General features: G+C 41.6%; 1 protein-coding gene across 1 annotated transcript in view; it reads left to right on the forward strand.

The window, feature by feature from the left end:
* The window catches only part of ANKRD27 (ankyrin repeat domain 27), a 1,716,109-nt gene that overhangs the window by 339,189 nt on the left and 1,364,374 nt on the right, over window positions 1–12,546 (forward strand). The window lies entirely within an intron of this gene.

Raw genomic sequence — 12,546 nt, forward strand, 5'->3', positions numbered from 1 at the left:
CATCATAGATAAGCTATCCAGCTTAAATATAAACCCCTATGTCACAAGATGGGTCGCAAACTGGCTCAAAGACAGAACCCACAGAGTGAGAGTTGCTGGAGCCATGTCAGACTCGAAACCGGTCACAAGTGGTGTCCCACAGGGTTCTGTCCTGGGACCACTCTTGTTCGGTATATACTTTTCCGAGGTGAAGGCAAACGTGGGAGGACTATGGCTCACCAAGTTCGCAGACGACTGCAAACTGGGCGCCATAATCAACTCTCCAGCTGACACAAACATCCTTCAAAAAGGTCTCACAGAGACAGATAACTGGTGCCAGTGCCATGGTTTAAAGCTAAATGCCAAAAAATGTATAGTCATACCCTTTGGCAAAAACAATGTGCCCACAAATTACCACATAGGCGGAAACCCATTAAGTACAGAGAAAGTTATTAGGGACCTGGGGACCCAAGTTGATAGCAATCTCTCCTTTGAAAACCACATCGCCAAAGTGGTTAGAAAGACCTTCTACATAGCCCACCTCATCACGAAGGGTTTCACATCTAGATCAAGAGAGGTAATCGTGCCCCTTTATTCATCCCTCATCAGGCCCATCATAGAATACAATGCCCTTTTGGGATGTACCTTACCCGACACCTGCAGCAATTAGAAAGACCCCAAAAGTATCTCACCAAGAGGATCAAGGGTCTCAAACAGATGCCATATGCTGCTCGGTTAAAAAAAACTCCAGCTCTACTCAGTTGCATACCGCCTACTTCGAGGCGATCTATGCCTGACATACAAAGCTATGTCAAATCCAGAATTAATGGACATGCTCCACCTCAGTAAATCTAAATCCCTTAGAGCCACACGCTCGAGGGACTTGAACCTCAGCACAGAAATAAATAGAACTTGCTGAGGGACAGGTTCATAACCCAGAGGCCCCCTTCACTCTGGAATAGAATTCCAGTTCATGTGAGGCAGAGCACCTCACTGAATCTCTTCAAGAAGAATCTCGATAAGTGGATGGGGGATCGTAGGTTTGTCCCAGGGATTACTCCCGTGTCACTATTAGAAAGAGGCACAGTAAACTAAACCTTAAAAAGGGCACAGTATACTCAAATCAAGGGGTGGCGTAAGCCATACAGAATCGGGCTAGGCTTATAATTGCCCCAGGGCAGATAGCCTAGTATGAACCTATGAACTACCAATCATTAGCGGACCAGAGTTCCGCTGTGGCGACCCCTAACCAGGAAAAGCCAAAAGACACAACAACATTGAAGTAATCTTAACTGTTCATTCATCCTGGCTGTTACTAGCTAGCTCCTGGTCCTACCCGGCTGGTATTATGTTGCTTATAACTTATGGGCCCTGTTGTTTCTTTATTGCATAATCTTCTTTAAGGACAGGGGGAGTTCCCATTGTCATTTTTAGAGTCTGTTATAACCTTCATGTTTAAGAAACTTTCTTTAGATCCTTATAATCTTGAGAACTACTTCCCCAACTCAAATCTTTCATTTATTGGTTAATGTAGAAATTAAGCTAGTTAAGTCTTTTTTTCACATGTAGCTTTAGATACTTATTTGCTTTCTCCCATGAGCTTGCCCAGTGACTCCTGTATCTTTACATAGTCCACACTCAGTTACTTCTTCCTGTGAGACCACAGTCACTTTCTACCAAGGGAAAGCATGGCTTCACATCTGATTTCCCTTCAGTTGCATACTTTAAAGGTACTAATGGAAGTGTAGCCTTGTCTGGCTCAGAACTCTCATAAGTATCACCGGTGCAGCAAGCCAGAGCCACCTTCCTTCCACCAGAACGGATGTGCTGGTATTGGCTGTTCCCTCCCATTCGCCTCAGCCAACTGCTACAGAACCCTGAGTGGTTAATTGAATTTGAGTTACCTGTGGTGTACTTGAGAGTCTTTTACCACTGTGCCACAGAGTTGGCTCAATGCAGTCTTAGATCCTTATCATTCTGGATTTAAATCTTGATAATAGCACTGACACTGTACTATTAAAGGTTTACCATGACTTCCTGGTGACAGAAAATTATCATATTATGTCTTAATCCTTTTTGACCTCGGATCTGCTGTGAATATTGTGGACTATGTATTCTAATAAAGTGCCACTGATCCCATTGAGGTCTTTCTCCAATGGTCATGTGCTGGTTTGCATCTTTTGCAAGGCAGTTAGTCATTTGTCTTTCTCTAAACGTTTCTAAAAACTGCACACTGTGCTGTGCTCTGCAGGCTTACCTTTTATCAATTTGTTGTCGTCAGTATACATGTCTTTTCTTGCAGATGTTATCAGAGAGAGGGGTTTGCACATCACTGCTGCAGCAATGATATCAGTCTAATTCTCTTTTCAGGAGCTTAGTTTGGAACTTGTTACAGCAGAGGGTTTCTTGGAATTCATTTTAAAGTAGCTTAGCATTAATGAGTGCAACTCTGGCAGAATAGCTAAGATCATACATGTGACAGGTCTTCATTACTCCACACCTTTTCCACTTAATTTACTGTGGTGGGAACATCAGATCAAGAAACCCAATGCCAAAAATAAATATCCAGAATGCAAGAATTGTGACAACACATTACACATTGCTTTCCAAGGTTAAGGTTCCTGTTAGTTTCCAGTTAATTTCAGATGTCAGTCATTACCCTCCTTCAGAAATTGTGTGTGTGTCCATCCACAACTGTTTTTTTCCCATTTTTGCACATGGTGTCTAAAATGTATACGTTCCTTCTGTGTTGTCCGTTTTCATACTTGTTTAACTGTTGGGTTCAGATCTGATCTTTGGATCCGAGTCTGCCATTAATAAAACTCGTGGTAGCCAAAATCGCGATTCTCCCTTACCCATAATGCACCATCCCCTAACATACCTCAGATTTTGTTTGCTGATTTAAGTATCTGTTAACATACATAGGTTCATAGGTGTGTTCTAGGCTAATGGTCCTTGAGCCTTTACAAGCCTAGCCCATAGAAGTGCCCTGGTGTCGTGCCGCCCGATGTTCGTTCCCATTGCCTCTATCAAGTAAAGCCACTGGAGTGATCCCGGGGTGAACTTTCTCTTTACCATCCAGTCATCAAGATCTCTCTTGAAGAGGGCCAGTGAGGTGCTGTGCTTGACCTGTATGGGAAGTCTGTTCCAGAGCATGGGCTGTCTCTGGGTTATGAATCTGTCCCTCCAGCATGTTCTGTTGATTGTGGTAATGAGGTTGAGGTCTCTGGAGCATGTGGTGTGGAGGGATTGGGATTTCTTTAGATGTAGCATTTCTAATAGAGTTGGGTCAGACACGGCTTTGTAAGTCATGCAGAGATTGCCTCTTAGTAGACAATATGAGACAGAGAATAGCTGGAGTTTTTTGAGTCTTTAAAGTGATACTTAAAAATGTATGTATTCTATAGAGGAAACCATATCAAGAGCTCAGTCAAAACGACAGTGGTGTCCTTGTATCTCATTCCTCCAGAAGTTTGTAAAAACAAAGGATGGGGGTTGTTGGGCGAGTAGTTGAGAAAGAATGAAAATGGACAACACAGACAGAAAGTTATGGTAAGTACATAACTTTTATTTGATGTTGCCAATTTTCATTCTATGCTCAACTGTTGGGACAGAGTTCCCAGCTGCCTAAAACCCTGGGTGGACTCTAAGAAAGGATATTACTGAGCACTGTAGAACCAAAATATGCTGTACCCCTTGAGGCCAGATCTAGTATATAATGAATGATAAATGTATGAGGACTTGCCCAAGTTGCTGCTGCATGGATAGAAAGCTTGAAGAAGTTGCTATGAACCTAGTTGAATGGGCTCGTAAAGGTTTAGTTAAGGTAAGACCCAGTTTGTCATAAACAAATGAAATAGTCAGCCAGCCATCTGGCTAAAGTTACTTTTGCTACTGGTTTACCCATTTTCAGATCTGAAAAGGAAACAAGCAATAGGTCTGTCTTTCTGATATCTTTTGTCTTATGTAGATAGAAACATAATTGTGAACTTTCAATAAATCCAATGTATATTCACCTTTGTTTGCAAATTTGGGAAAGAATACTGGCATATTAATGGACTGATTGATATTGGGACTCTGATACCCCCTTGGGAAGAAAGATATTGCTGCTAATTGAACCTTAATGGTAGAGGGGCTCACTCCTTCTTTAAAGAATAAAGCTAAAAATTTAAGTATGTTATGTATCGGTGCTGAAAATGGATCAATATGATTTTGTTGTGCTCAATAAACACATCTTTTCCACTTACTTGTATAGAGTTTTCGTATCGAAGGTTTATGGGTAGATAAAAGGACATGATGGACAGTGGAAGAGAGCATTGGTTGTTTGGCTATTAATAGAAATGGAAAAAACTGTAATGTAAATGTAAGCTTAAGGTCTGAGATGTCTAGGCAAGTTGTGCCTTGTTGGGTGAGACAGGAGGTCTGGTATTGGATACAGAATCCAAAGTTGTTAAAGTAGATGAGGCCATGGGGAACCAAACCTGTCGAGGCCAGTAAGGTGCAAAGAGGATGATTTTGCTCTTCAACCTCGCATCTTTCTGCAGAAATTTCGGAGTTAATGGAATTGATGGGTAGGCATAAAGCAGGCTGGGAGGCCAATCATGAAGTAGAGCATCCATCTGTGATTCCCCCTGTGGGGGGATTAGGGCAGAGTAGCTGCTGCATTTGTTTAGGGAAGAAACAAAAAGATTGCAGCAAGGCTGACCACATTGATGAAAGATCATTTCTGTTATTCTTACTGCAAGACAGCTTGTGAGGTAGAAGAATGTACCTGCTCAATTTATCTGCTATCACGTTGGACTTCCCAAAGTGGGCTTTACTGTGAGATGCCAGTTGGATGAGATCACCCATTGCCACACACTGAGTCCTTCTCGACACAAGGGTTATGATTTGGTCCCTCCTTGTTTGTTTCTGTACCAAACTACGGACATTGTCTGTTTGAATAGCAGTCATCCCTAAAGGAAGAGCATTCTGGAGGGCCTGTCATGGTAAGAGCACTGCTCTTCTCTCTAGGACATTTATGTGCATGTTGGCCTTTTTAGGGGACCAAGTGCCTTGGACTGCTCTCCCCAGGAAGTGCCCACCAACTCCAGTTGGGAAATGTGCACGGTCACTATGATCTTTGGCTAAGGGAAAAGATATGGACGGCCTCGTAAAACCTGATCTGATTGAGTCCACCACCTGACAGAGCCTTCTTGCATGCCTGAGTGACCCTTGTTTGTGCTGACATGCACTGATAAAAAAATAGATCACTGTGTTGATAACATCCGTTGAAGAATCCTTATATGAAATCTGGCTAGAGGTACTAGGGTTTTTGCTGCTGACATTGATGCTAGAGCTTGGAGAACCAAGCGGGCTGACATTTTGGTACTGCAAATTTCTTGGTCTGTAATCTGATAGCTTCCTCTCTCAAGAGTACAGGCTGTCACTAACTTTGTGTTGAAAACCCCTCTAATGAATTCCAAGTTTCGAGTTGGCTGTAGGTGAGACTTGTCATAATTTATGGTTATCCACAGATGAGACCAAATCTGGAGTAAATGATTTATTGCCCTTATTAACAGATGTCTGGTCGGGGTGGTAATTTGCCAGTTGTCTAGATATGGAAACACCCGGAATCCTTGCAGTGTCAAGTGAGCTGCCACTATTGCCATACATTTGGTAAACATCCTGGGAGCTGTGGTGAGGCCAAAGGACAAAGCTCTGAACTGTAATGACTGCCTGCCAGCCAGAAGTGTAAATACCTTCTGGATTGTTTGCCCTTCTTCATGTGATAGTTTGCATCCTGAAGGTCTGTTGAGCACATCCAGTTGTTCTTGTCCAGAGAAGAGAGAATGCACTGAACTGTGACCATCCAAAATTTAGTGTCAGACTGACTTGTTCAAGTATCTGAGATCCAAAATTGGTCTATAGTCCCCTGTTTTCTTTGGCACTAAAAGGAATCTTGAGTAAGTTCCAGATTGTATCTGATCTGGTGGGACCTCTTGGATGACTATTTCTAGCAGCATTCATATTTGTATTGCTGCTGCATTCCTCTGACAGGGTGGAATGTTGGGAATCTTTTGTAGACTTGGGGCTGGAGGGGAAAAGGGTATAATGTAATCTCTGGAAATAATAAAATATACGTGGGTGCAGAGAATTATGTCTAGCCAGGTTCTTTGGTGCAGAGATGGTTGACCCCCGATTGCCTCCAGAGGTGGACAGTCAGGCCTCCTTTCAGGAGCACTGATGGAGTCTGTCAGAGATAGTCTATGGACCCCTGATTTTGTGGGCCTCCTCTTCTGTGGGGGCAACAGTGTTGACCATTAGAGTTCCCCCCTCTGCCCCTCGGGGAACTTTCTCCACATGTGTCCTGGAAAGGACCCTGGGACCTCCTGAACCACATCTTTTGACCACCTTGTTGATTTCTAGAAGAGGATTTTTGAAGGCTCAAAAAATGTTCACCCACTGCAGAGAAGGTCTTTCTATCCTTCTCACACTTGGATAATGTGCCCTTTACTTTGGGGCCAAACAAGGAAGTGCTGCCAAAGGGTGTATTGATGAACAAAGACTTGAAGGGCTCCACAAAATTACATGCCTCCTAATAGATATGCCTGAACCCGCTGCTCTTGAGGTGTCTTTGGCTGCATGCGAAATGAAGCTCATGGATGAATTCAAGATTGGAGGGTAGCCTTATGAGAAACCACAGGAGTGGACATCAGCAGAAATGGTTCCTGAAAGGAAAGTTGAAAAGTTCTTTGATCGGATCCCTTTGCATCCAAGTAAAATGAGTCAAATAGTTCAGCGACCCAAGGATAAATGTTGCTGAAGTGTAGGTAGCTTCCCACATGTTTCCATCACCCTAGACTCCTTGTTAGGGGGATGAGCAGAGGAACTCTGTTCAGCAAGTTCCTTTTTGATGTCCGTTGCCATGACCTTGGCATTTACGTGCACCTCTTTTCCCCAAAATTCTTTCCCCACAGGTGGATCTAGAATCCTGTCTGGCCTTTTGGGAATTGGTTCCACTGCATCAGGCTCCTCCATGCCTGCTGAGAGACCAAATCAGTGAGCTCTTCAGTGGGAGGAGTAACCCAGGAAGTAGAGGGGCCAGCTCCAAAGGCCTCCAGAAATACTGAGTCCTCAGGTGAAGGGTTGCTGGGGATATAACCATCTCTCCATTTTAGGATCTCAAAGATGTTTTCAAGTAAGATGTCTTGTGGAGGTGATGGTGGGGACCCTTCACCCTCATTGAAGTTAATATCAGCAGTGACTGACTCTTGTGGAGATGGAGAGTCCTCTTGCACTTTCTCTTCTTAGGGGCCTCCATGGTGGGGTGTTCTGGGGAAGTGTCAGAAGAGATTATAGGACCCTGCTGGGTAGACTGGAGGTCTTGAGCTGGCTGTCCCTGTGCAGTGGAATGATGAGGATCCAAGTGCAGAGACATCTGGGTGCTGGAATGATAATCTGAGGGGGTTGAGGCTGTTAACTTTTGGAGCAGAAAACACCCTCTTCACAACCTCAAAAGCAGACTGCCCAGGGAAAGAGAAGACCCCAGCACTGAGAAGGCAGGTTTCTGGACTATTGTTTCCTCCCACCCCAAAAGCAGTCTCCTTGTGGAGGAAGTTGGAGCCGAGCTGTCCAGTGCCGAAGCACCAAGGTGCCGAGACGGCTCTGAGACCTTCAGAGTCTTTCCCAGTGCCTCAGATCTAACAAGGAGGCTTCGGCTCAGAGAGTCCTCCGGATCTAAAGATGCCCGAGATGTGGCACTCGGGTAGTTTTGGGTCTGAAGATAGGATCATGTTTGGATCCAAGCCAGATGGACTCTGAAGAGTAGGATCCAGAGACTCTGAAGCACCCAAAAGGATCTACTTCACATAATCGAACATCCAAATGTTCGACTTTCATATGGCTGAGACCATATGATTGAATATTTGAATGTTCGACAGTGTGAAAAAAAATAAGTAAAAAATAAAATAAACAGTGCTAGCAGGGGGGCAAGCCCCTCTGCACCCCCCCCCGCTATTTAAATATATCAACTCCATGTCGCACTACATTGCAGTAAAGGGAAATGTTCCCATTCCACGCTGTATGGAGATCCCCATTCAGACTGTTCAAAATTTTAATAGTTTGATCATCTCAAGGGGACCCATATATATATATATATATATATATATATATATATATATATATATATATATATATATATATATATATATATATATATATATATATATATATATATACACATATATGGAAAAGGAAAGGCATTACCAACGATGGTAATTAGATATACACTATCTTGTAAGGGAAGGATACCAACAATGGCAGTTAAAGTAGTACAGTGAGTAGAAGGTTAAGGGGAAAAAACAGTAAGTAGAAAATATTTAGAAGATAAGGCGAAAAATATATATTTTTATATATGGTATATAATATATGAAGAAAAATTTAGCTTATCTGACCAAAATGTTGAAGCTCAAGAGCTATGGCTGACTACATTCTTAAGCGAAAAGCAGCAAACGAGATCTGAGATATGTTAGGGGTTGGTGCATTATGGGTAAGGGAGAAGCTTGAGAGCTTTTTGGTTATCACGAGCTTTAGTAATAACCAAGATGGATCAGAGGATCGGATCCAAACCCAACAGTAGAGGATAGAATGAAAATTGCCAACATCAGATGTAGGCACACACACACACAAAATGTGTATGTGTATATACATATTTATATTTTTTGTCATGCTGCATTCTGCAGAAACACAGTGCATCAAAAGAAAAAAAATGAAAAATGAATGGAGTAATGTGGATTCTGTGGTGGGGGGACAAGTCCAGCTTTTTTTAATGCTTGTACTCATCTAATTGAAATTCTGTGAACTATGACCGATCACTCTTAGTCAACAGTCAGCATTTTCCAGCCCATTGCTGATGGATTTAGTTTACATCAGCAAGTCAAATGGCATCAGAAGTACTCAAGTCTAAGGATCTAAACCTCTTCTGCAGCATCAGCAGAATGGTTTGGATGGACAGGTATATTTTACAGAGAATACCACAGACTCCCCATCCAGATAAAACAAAGTTCTTTCCTGTTTTTTTTTTTTTTTTTCCAAGCACAACTTGGATCTATGGATGGGAAATTGAAACTTTATACCAAACAGAGTCCTATGCACGGGGGATTGCACGGTCCAAACCAAATGCACAAAAAACAAAAATAGACCAGCAAGAGCAGACCCAGATGTGAAATATATATCTCAATCCTTTATTGACAGACCGGTTTCGGCATTAACTGCCTTCTTCAGTGTAGGACAAACAGAAAGTGCCCTGTAAACATATGTAATATATACAAAATGGGAACCAATAGGCAGTAATGAATCATGAATATTCATGAATGATTGAGAGTATGAAAATACAACCAAAGCCTAAAAGGTTTCTTCATACAAAACATGACTTAAACTGACATAGTCAGTATGACACCTACAATAACTCATAAATATAGAATATAATGAAAAACATAAAGCTTAATGAAGCTTAATGTAGTCACTTGTAGGAGTTGATATAAAAAACAAACAGTGTCAAGATACTAAATGAGAAGAAAAAAAAACATATTATCTTTGATAGATGCTCTATAAACAAAGCTGTTACCAATAATAAACTATTGAGAAACATATGGACGTATAAATTGCAAATAAACTGAACATGTTAAAGATGAATAGAAAATATCTCCACATGACTCTGAGACTTTGAATATGTAAATCCAAAACTAGTCCTGATTTTCATAGACATAGTATTCAATAGCATGATGGAGAAACTAGAAATATAAAAAGTATGAATAGACATACAATATTCATCCATGTAGAGTGACATCCAGTATGAACAACCAACTGTAGGTTACCATTGAACCATGAAATATAATAATGATAATAAAAAAGAGACAAAAGAAATCCAAAAAAACTATCATGCTTAGAGTATATTCACCAGAAAATGAGGAAACATTCACAGAATGAGATGTAGTATCTATATTTCAAAAGCTAAGACACCTCATATATTGAAAATAAAGAGTAAAAAATTGAAACTTTATCCCAGGACTTCTCCCTGTGCTACTTTTGGATAGAGGTAGCTCCTAAAGGTTTATCCCATGCATAGGTCCCCTCAAATTGCCTATGGTATGATAATTGTTATTGTTATTAGTGGTAGTATTTAATTACTGACCATGAGATGGGTAATGCTAATGTATAATCAAATCGGTTATGGTATTTTGAGCAAAAAATGGAAATTAGCTAGACCTAAAATGGCTCATAAGGGTGGCTAGCCTAGTACTTACCTGTGAGTAAAATAATGTTTTGACCATTCAAACTGATAATATATATAGTGTGCAGGGGAAGCAGAAAATTATTACAGCATGGGTTTTAAAGTTTTGTGAAGCTCAGTAGGTCATATGTTCAATAATCAGACCTATGAAAAAGTTGGAGTTTACATCACAGGTGAGCACTCTGAGCATGTTGTTGGACAGTAGGTTATCACTAAAGAATCAGGTAGCAGCTGTTGTCAATCCTTCCTATTGCCATCTTTGAAACATTTCTTCCAGCCAACCTTTCATACCATTTAGGGCCCTTGCAGCAGTTCCCCACTTGGGCATAATAGATAAACCGTCTCAACTAGGCATCAATCCATATGTTACCAGATGCGTAGCAAACTGGCTCACAGATGGAACCCGCCTAATCAAAATTGGGGAAGCCACCTCAAGTAGTAGACCCAAAACGGGTGACGTAACCCAAGGATCAGTCTTGGGGCCTCTGTTATTCAGGATATACTTCTCTGAGGTACAGGCCAAAGCCAGTGGGTTATAGCTGACCAGGTTTTCAGATAACTGCAAGCTGAATGCAATCATCAATTCCCCAAGTGATGTGGACGTCCTCCAAGAGGGTCTTACTCAAACAAATGACTGGTGCCAGAAACATGGTCTCAAGCTGAATGCCAGAAAGTGCATTATCATTCCCTTTGGGAGAGTGACATCCCCGCATATCACATTAACAATAACGTCCTAAGCACATAGTCAGTCATGAGGGATTTGGGCACCCAGGTTGATAGCAACCTGACTTTTGACCACCATGTTGCTTCTGTTGTGCGAAAAGCTTTTTCTGCATGCTCCACCTCATTTGTAAGGGTATCTCATCCAGGGACAAAGAGGTCATAACATCCTTGTATTCTTCCTTTATAAGGCCAGTTATTGAGTATAATGTCCCCTTCAGCATGTACCTCACAAAGCACATGCAGCAGCTGGAGAGACCACAGAGGTTCCTCACCAGGAGAATACAGGGCCTCAAACATCTACTATACATCAATAGGCTAAAAGCCCTGTCCCTCTACTCAGAGGTGACCTCTGTCTGGCATACAAAGCAATTTCAGACTCCACCTTGATGGGACTGCTGCATATCTGCAAGTCAAGCACCGCTCGAGTAACCCACACGCCCGACCTCAACCCTGTCTGTGACATCAATATGACTTGTTGGTGGGACAGATTTGTGTCCCAGAGGCTCCCCCTTTTCCCATTCCACATAAAGCAGAATACCTCATTAACACTTTTTAAGCGCAACCTGGATAACTGAATGGGAAACAGACAATATAATACACCCCTGGGATTCCACCTGTCTCTCTGCTGGACAGGGGCTTTGGGTGCTGACTTGTCTAAACATGGTCTCAACTCTTGGCTAGGGTTATAAGGGTCTCTGAGTCAATACTTCCTATGATCCTATAAGTCTAGTTCATTGTAATGCAGTTTGTCAGGCAAAACATTACTCACTTTGACTGCCTCCCAACACATCTAGAATTCTGCGACCAAGGGTATTCTGTGTCTGAAATAAAGAAAATACTGTGAAGCCACAGTATTTTCTGTTTCATGATGGTTATATTGCTTCAATTTATGGGCTTTACACTTGTCATTAGCATCCAGGTCTTAATTTAAAACATTGAGAGAAACTTTGTCATGCCTTTCATGAGTTTTGCCCCAATTATGTTAGAAGGGCACTTAACTTGCTTGACCCATCCACCAGCTGTGCTTGGCTGGAGGAGTCATCGTAATTCTCAAGATGCATCTAAGAACCTCAGGTGGATGTATTTGCTATACCGTTTCCCTGTAGAATACACTATATTCCCATTTTCAAGCATGGGAGTCTTCACGCCATAACTCTCAACTGTCCAGAATTTCTCCAGATGTCCAGATTTTGCCTCAAATTTTGATCTGTTCCTCATAAAATTTGTGGTTTTCTGGAAAATCATTGAGGATTGAAGTCAGTAACTAATGACAGACATGAGTTTCAGACTTCATATCCTTCAGAAAATGCATGTCTATGCAAAACCTGTTATCTCAACTTTCTAAGTTTATAAGTGCAATATTTAAAAGGTGTACCTGTTTTTGGGCCTTTGCCCCCATTATTGTCGCCCTTGTCCAGATATCTTGTACTAAGATGTTGAGATGTATGCTTCATACCTTTTAGAAGAGTCCTCAGTGCTCATTTGTTTTAGTTAGCTGTTAATAATGTCCTTAAAAATTTAATGTGTTTATTTTAGTACTGCATTATAATGGCTGTTTTTAAATGCTGTAC

Source organism: Protopterus annectens, chromosome 8.part1 (genome assembly GCF_019279795.1).
Source record: "Protopterus annectens isolate FY-2018-M chromosome 8.part1, PAN1.0, whole genome shotgun sequence".
Classification (NCBI taxonomy): domain Eukaryota; kingdom Metazoa; phylum Chordata; order Ceratodontiformes; family Protopteridae; genus Protopterus; species Protopterus annectens.